Source organism: Ricinus communis, chromosome 4, assembly GCF_019578655.1.
Source record: "Ricinus communis isolate WT05 ecotype wild-type chromosome 4, ASM1957865v1, whole genome shotgun sequence".
In the NCBI taxonomy this organism is placed as follows: Eukaryota; Viridiplantae; Streptophyta; class Magnoliopsida; order Malpighiales; family Euphorbiaceae; genus Ricinus; species Ricinus communis.
In genome coordinates this window covers 11,593,438-11,600,720 of record NC_063259.1, presented here as the reverse complement: position 1 = coordinate 11,600,720, position 7,283 = coordinate 11,593,438, and the positions used below count along the sequence as shown (strand labels likewise).

At 37.1% G+C, this 7,283-nt stretch overlaps 1 non-coding gene and 1 pseudogene across 1 annotated transcript; one reads left to right on the top strand and one right to left on the bottom strand.

Annotated features, from left to right (window-relative positions):
- Positions 1-353: 353 nt before the first annotated feature.
- LOC112534815 lies at positions 354-460 on the bottom strand. Its single transcript, XR_003079062.1, has one exon. It is a non-coding gene; the product is annotated as a small nucleolar RNA R71 (small nucleolar RNA).
- Positions 461-506: 46 nt separating this feature from the next.
- On the top strand, positions 507-6,717 carry LOC112534800 (annotated as a pseudogene).
- The last annotated feature ends 566 nt before the right edge of the window (positions 6,718-7,283 follow it).

Below are 7,283 nucleotides of genomic sequence, written 5' to 3'. Positions count from 1 at the left end.
GAACTCTCAAAGAGCTAGCTGCACTGGATTTAAATCAACAACTTTTATGCATTACGTTTCCTAATATTATGGTTGATTTCAAATTAAAATCCGGTTTAATTCACTTACTCCCTTATTTTCGTGGATGTGCAGGTGAAGATCCTCATAAACATTTGAAAGAATTCCAAATTGTATGCTCCGGATTGAAGCCACATGGTGTCACCGAAGAGCAAATAAATCTTAGAGCTTTTCCCTTTTCTTTGAATGATAAAGCAAAAGATTGGCTCTATTATCTACCCTCCGGTTCAATAACAACATGGAATGAGATGAAAATATTGTTCTTAGACAAGTTCTTCCCTACAACAAGAGCTGCCAACATCAGAAAAGAAATTTGTGGCATAACACAGTTCATTGGAGAAATATTGTATGAGTATTGGGAAAGGTTCAAGCAACTGTGTGCTAAATGCCCACATCATCAAATCCCTTTGCAACTCCTAATCCAATACTTCTATGAAGGATTGTTGCCAATGGATAGGAGTATGATTGATGCAGCAAGTGGTGGAGCTTTGGTAGATAAGACACCTGAAGAAGCCAAGCAATTGATTTCGAACATGGCTGAAAATCCTCAGCAATTTGGTACAAGGGCTAGTGGAGCTACAAGGCGAGTTAATGAAGTAAGCACTAAAAATCTTGAAAATCAAATTTATGATTTAACTGTTTTGGTTCGTCAAATGGTTGTAGGGCAATTGCAAATGGCAAAAGTTTGTGGAATATGTTCGATCCAAGGACATCCTACCGATACGTGCCCAAGATTGCAACAAGACTCGATATAAGAGGCTAATGCTCTAGATGGATTTACTGGTCAACCTCAAAGGAAGTATGACCCTTTTTCCAATCATTATAATCTTGGATGGAGAGATCACTCGAATTTGAGCTATGGGAACCAAAGAGGACATCAAAAGTATCCTTCCCAGAATTTCAATAGACAACCTTAAGCTTTAAATTCAGGTATGTCCTTAGAAGATATTGTTAAAAATCTTGCTAACAATAATCTTCAATTTCAACAGAAAACAAGGTCAAGCATTCAGAATTTAGGCAACCAAATAACTCAATTGGCTACGTCAGTTAGTAAATTGGAGGCCCAAAAATTTGGAAAACTACCTTCGCAACCAGAAATAAATCCAAAGGAGAACGTTAGTGCAATTTCTCTAAGAAGTGGAAAGGAGATTCCTTCAGGCTCGATTCCACTTAAGGAAAGTAAACTAAGCAATGAAAATGAAGAAGAAGCTTCCTCTAAGGCATCACGTAGGGTAAAATTTGATCCTCCCCTATCTCTTTCATCTCACACTCCATTACCTCCTTTCCCTAGCAGATTAGCAAAACCAAAAGAAGATGAGCAAGAAAAGGAGATCTTGGATACATTTAGGAAGGTGGAGATAAATATCCCATTATTGGATGCTATTAAGAAACTTCCTAAATATGCAAAGTTCTTGAAGGAATTGTGCACCAACAAAAGAAGAATGAAGGAAAAGGAGAAAGTAGTAGTAAGTAAGAATGTGTCAGCAATCTTGCAAAAGAATATGCTAGAAAAATGCAAAGATCCAGGTATGTTTTAATTACCTTGTGTTATTGGTAATACGAAAATTGAGCGTGCCATGTTAGATTTGGGAGCTTCCATTAATGTCATGCCATTTTCCATTTATGAAGATTTTAAAGTAAATGACTTGCAAAAAACTGGTGTAGTGATTCAATTAGCTGATCGTTCTTTCATTCATCTCCTTGGGGTACTTGAAGATGTTTTGGTGCAGGTTAATGAGCTCATATTGCCTGTTGACTTTTACATTTTGGAAATGGATGGCAATTCCTCATCAAAATCAGCCTCGATTTTGTTAGGACGACCATTCATGAAAACTACTAAGACAAAGATTAATGTAGATGAGGGCACTCTCTCCGTAGAATTTGATGGAGATATTGTTAAATTTAATATTTTCGATGCAATAAAATACCCTAATGATGTACATTCTCTTTGCCATATTGATGTAATTGATCCAATTGTGCAGGAAGTTTTTGCAAAAGAAAGTGTTGGTGATGAGCAAGAATTAGATGAAAAATCTAATTTTGAAGGAAATGATTATGAGATTAGTGTAAAAGAATTATTTTCAGCAACATTATCTAAACCGACCAACTTCAATGCTGAAATTTCTAATACTAATGACAAGATGTTATCTTCAATTGTGCAGGCACCAAAACTAAAACTAAAAGCTTTATTGGATCACCTAAAATACGTGTATTTAGGTGATAAGGAAACATTGCCTGTCATCATCTCAAAAGGACTAATAATGAAGCAGGAAGGAAGATTGATTAAAGCTTTGAAGGAATACAAGGTTGCAATTGGTTGGACTTTGGCTGACATAAAAGGCATTAGTCCATCAATTTGCATGCACAGGATTTTGCTAGAGGATGATGCTAAGCCATCAAGGGAACCACAAAGGAGATTGAACCCAGCCATGAAAGAAGTTGTCATGAAAGAGATACTCAAGCTGTTGGATGCAGGTATAATCTACCCAATCTCAGACAGCAAATGGGTAAGTCCAATTCATGTTGTCCCCAAGAAAACTGGAATGATTGTGGTAAGGAATTTGGACAATGAACTTGTACCAATGCGTGTGCAAAATGGTTGGAGAATGTGTATAGATTTGAGGAAGCTTAATCAAGTGACTAGAAAAGATCATTTTCCCCTACCTTTCATTGACCAAATGTTAGAACGATTGGCAGGCAAATCTTTCTTCTGTTTTCTTGATGGCTTTTCAGGATTTTATCAAATTCCTATTGCATAGGAAGATCAAGAAAAAAAACATTCACTTGTCCTTTCGGAACCTATGCTTATAGGCGAATGCCTTTTGGCCTCTGTAATGCCCCAGGTACGTTTCAAAGATGCATGATGAGTATTTTTTCTGAATATATTGAGAAATGTATTGAAGTATTTATGGATGACTTTACTGTGTATGGGGATTCATTTGATGAATGCTTAGATAATTTAACCAAAGTATTAAGGAGATGCATAGAGACAAACTTGGTTTTAAATTATGAGAAGTGTCATTTTATAGTCACCTAAGGCATTATATTAGGGCATATGGTCTCCTCCAAGGGTATAGAGGTTGATAAGGCAAAAGTAGACATAATTGCAAACTTACCATACCCTACCAATGTTAAGGAAGTGCGCTCTTTTCTAGGACATGCAGGATTTTATTGCAGATTATTAAGGATTTCTCCAAGATCGCTTTGCCATTGACAAATTTACTGCAAAAAGAAGTTCAATTCGAGTTTGGGAAAGAATGCAGAGAGGCATTTTTATTGACAAGCACACTTATTATTCAACCGCCTCAATGGGATTTACCTTTTGAAATCATGTGCGATGCAAGCAATTATGCAGTGGGAGCAGTTCTAGGGCAGTGGATTGAGAAGAAAAGTCATGTCATCTATTATGCTTCCAAGACATTAAATTCTACCCAATGCAATTACTCCACGACAGAAAAGGAGCTTTTATCAATTGTCTTTGCTTTGGATAAATTTCAATCTTATGTGCTTGGTTCTAAAGTTATTATGTATTCTAATCATGCAGCTTTAAAGTATATTTTAGCAAAGAAAGAATCAAAACCAAGGCTAATTCGATGGATTTTGCTTCTTCAAGAATTTAACTTGAACATCAAAGATAGAAAAGGAGTGGAGAATTCTGTTGCGGACCACTTGAGTAGGTTGATAAGGAAAGAAGATGACCTACCTTTCGATGACAACTTTCCTGATGAACATTTGTTCCAACTCAAGGGTATGATTCCTTGGTATGCATACATGGTCAATTACTTAGTCACAAGAAATATACCTTATTGTCTTAGTAAGTCTAGCAAAGCAAAGATAAAGAGTGAGTCTAAGTATTATGTTTGGGATGAATCCTTCTTATGAAAATTTTATTCCGATCAAGTGATTAGGAGATGTGTGCCTGAAAATGAATTCCAATCTATTTTAGCCTTTAGCCATGATTATGCATGTGGAGGACACTTTGGACCTAGACAAACCGTTAGGAAAATCTTAGATTGTGGTTTATATTGGGAAACTTTGTTTAAAGATGCATATCAATTTTGCAAAAGTTGTGAGAGATGTCAAAAAGTAGGAGCACTAACTCGAAAGAATGAAATGCCTCAAGTTCCGATTCTCATCTGTGAAATATTTGATGTATGGGGAATCAATTTTATGGGTCCTCCACCCTCTTCTTGTGGTTTTTCATATATACTTTTGGCTGTAGATTATGTATCAAAATGGGTGGAAGCTAAAGCCACCAGAACTGATGATTCTCAAGCTGTTGTAGGTTTTATCAAGGCTAACATATTTAACAGGTTTGGGATTCTAAGAGCAATCGTCAGTGACCAAGGAACTCATTTTTGCAATAGATCGGTTGTAGCTTTGATGAAGAAGTACATAGTAAACCAGAGAACAGCCACCGCATATCATCCTCAAACCAATGGACAAGCCGAAGTTTCCAGTAGAGAAGTTAAATCCATCTTGGAAAAAATGGTGAATCCAGGAAGAAAGGATTGGAGCCTTCATTTGGATTATGCTCTTTGGGCATACCGCACAGCTTACAAAACTCCCATAGGAATGTCCCCTTATCGGTTAGTCTTCGAAAAAGCATGTCATTTACCGGTAGAAATTGAGCATAAGGCCTATTGGGCAGTTCGGTAATGCAATATGAACATGGATAAAGCCGGAATGTCAAGGCTACTGCAATTGCAAGAATTAGAAGAGTAACAATTAGATGCCTGTGAGAATTCAAGAATTTACAAAGAGAAGTCCAAATTACTCCATGATAATATTCTTATTAGGAAACAATTTGAGATTGGTAAAAAAGTATTGTTATATAATTCTCGATTGAAACTTATGCTTGGTACGTTTCGTTCTCGATGGATCGGTCCATTTATTGTTACTAATGTGTTCCCTTATGGTGCAGTGGAAATTAAAAGCTTGGATTTGAACAAAATCTTCAAAGTAAATGGTCATAGATTGAAAATCTTCCAAGAGGGCGAAATTGTTCCATGTCTCAATAGTTTCCCCTTGGATTACCCTACTTATCTAGATGACTGAAATGTTTCCTCACTCCGTCGACCAAAACGACGTTAAACGAATTGCGTTATTGGGAGGCAACCCAAATGCTTTCTTCATTTTATTCATACCTTTTATTTTCTTTCACTAAATTTATTTTATTTTCTAATATTTTTCTTTTTTTTAATGAAGTTCATTTTTCTTTTCTTTTGGGCAGGAGGCTAATCTGGATAAGGCATGACCATGCCTTTTTACAGCTCACCCAAAAGCATTAACAGAATTTGTTACAGAAGCTCGTTTCTTATAAAGCGTGACCACACCTTGTTTCCAAACATCTTTTGTTTTATTTTGAAAATTACTGTTAATTTTACAGAAGCTCGTTTCTTATAAGGCGTGACCACGCCTTGTTTCAAAACATCTTTTGTTTTGTTTTGAAAACTGCACTTAATGTTACAGAAGCCCGTTTCTTATAAGGCGTGACCACGCCTTGTTTTAAAACATCTTCTGTTTTATTTTGTTGTTCATTTTTTTTACAAAAGCTCGTTCCTTATAAGGCGTGACCACGCCTTGTTTCAAAACATCTTCTGTTTTGTTTTAACGATTTTGACTTCTCCATTTCATTTCCATTATTTTTTATTTATTCAAAAAAAAGGGAGAAAGTCTTCCAACAGTCATTATCGTTTTCCTTTATTTTTCTATGCAGCAGCAGCCACTATTCACTTCCGCCTTCTCTGCCCAAACACCTAACAACCACCAATCATGGTACGCCTTAAGACTACCGCCCAAAAGAGGACCTCAACCCAACGGTGAAGTAAAGGGACATCTTCCAATCCCGGCGACGCGACAGTTCACCAAAATGAAAAACTGACAGCAGTCCCTCCTTTAGAAACAACAGTCGTACCTCCACCCAACCCTAACAAAGCAATCCCTCCTTCGGAAACGACAACAGTTCCTCAAGATGCTAACGCAACAGTCTCACCCAACATCAATGATGCAACAGCCCCGGCCAATGCCGACACAATAATTCGTCTAGAAAAAATAGCAGCAGCCACTCGGGACGACGGTAAAACCACATTTAGGCGAACTCACTTAGGAAAAGGGAAAGCTGTACTACCACCATCGGAAGCTGAATTGACTAGATTTTTGAAATTCACTACCAAAGCTCGAAAGGACAGGTATGCAGATGTACGAACGCGATCGATTAACCCAGGTAAGTATGTCGATACTCATTATCTAGAAAAACTGGATATAAAGGAGGATTTCGATGCTATGATAGCTAGTCTGTGGTGGAAAACCTTAGTGACTGTTAGATACCCCACATTTGTTGAGTTGATTAAAGAATTCTACACAACCTTTCAATTTGAAATACCCGAGAATTTCACATTTGATAGTCTTGGAGTTGTGCGATATCGACTCCTAGGCAATGAATTTAAGCAATCAATCACTGAATTCAATTTGGCCCTAGGATTTGTTGACACTAAATTTTCCCTAACCAATCAATACAAGAGCTCTGCTATAGATTTTGTTGATAATTTTGATCAGGCAAAAGTCTGGAAGACCATGTCTTCTGACCCCATCCATTACGATCCTAGCAACTCTAAAGGTGTGTATCTTAATAAACCTGAATGGGTTTACATACAATGATTTTTAGCATTCAGCTTCTCTGGTAGAAAAGAGACAGCAAATGTATGTACAAAAGCTGAACTTTATTTTATTTGGTCCATGTTGCATGAAAACATAATCAATTTGGGTTTTTGGTTGGCTTCTATGTTTAGGCTTTTTAATTACTCATTTGGTTGTTCGCCTTCAATTGCTTGATCTCGATAATACTAACTTACATATTGCTTGTGAGATGGAACCATTGGACATCACTTGTTTGATGAAGATGCACGTGCTTGTGGAGAAGAATGGGTTGTACTCTTTCCAAAAGCCTTCTCTGCATGGTTAAGGCGATCCTCCAAGATCTAGGAAACGATCTTGCCCAACGAGCAATCTTCGTGATCCAGAGGATTCAACTGAACCAAATTTTGAAGCTCGTTTGGGAAAAATGGAACAAAAAATTTCAAAGATGCAGAGAAATTTAGACGCCTTGATGAAACACTGGGGAGTTCTACCCCCTTGCCCATCGTCACCATAAACTACTCAATCCAAGTGGCTCACAAAACAGGGGAGTATCACACTTATTTTGAGAGCCATTTTCTTTTTGATAC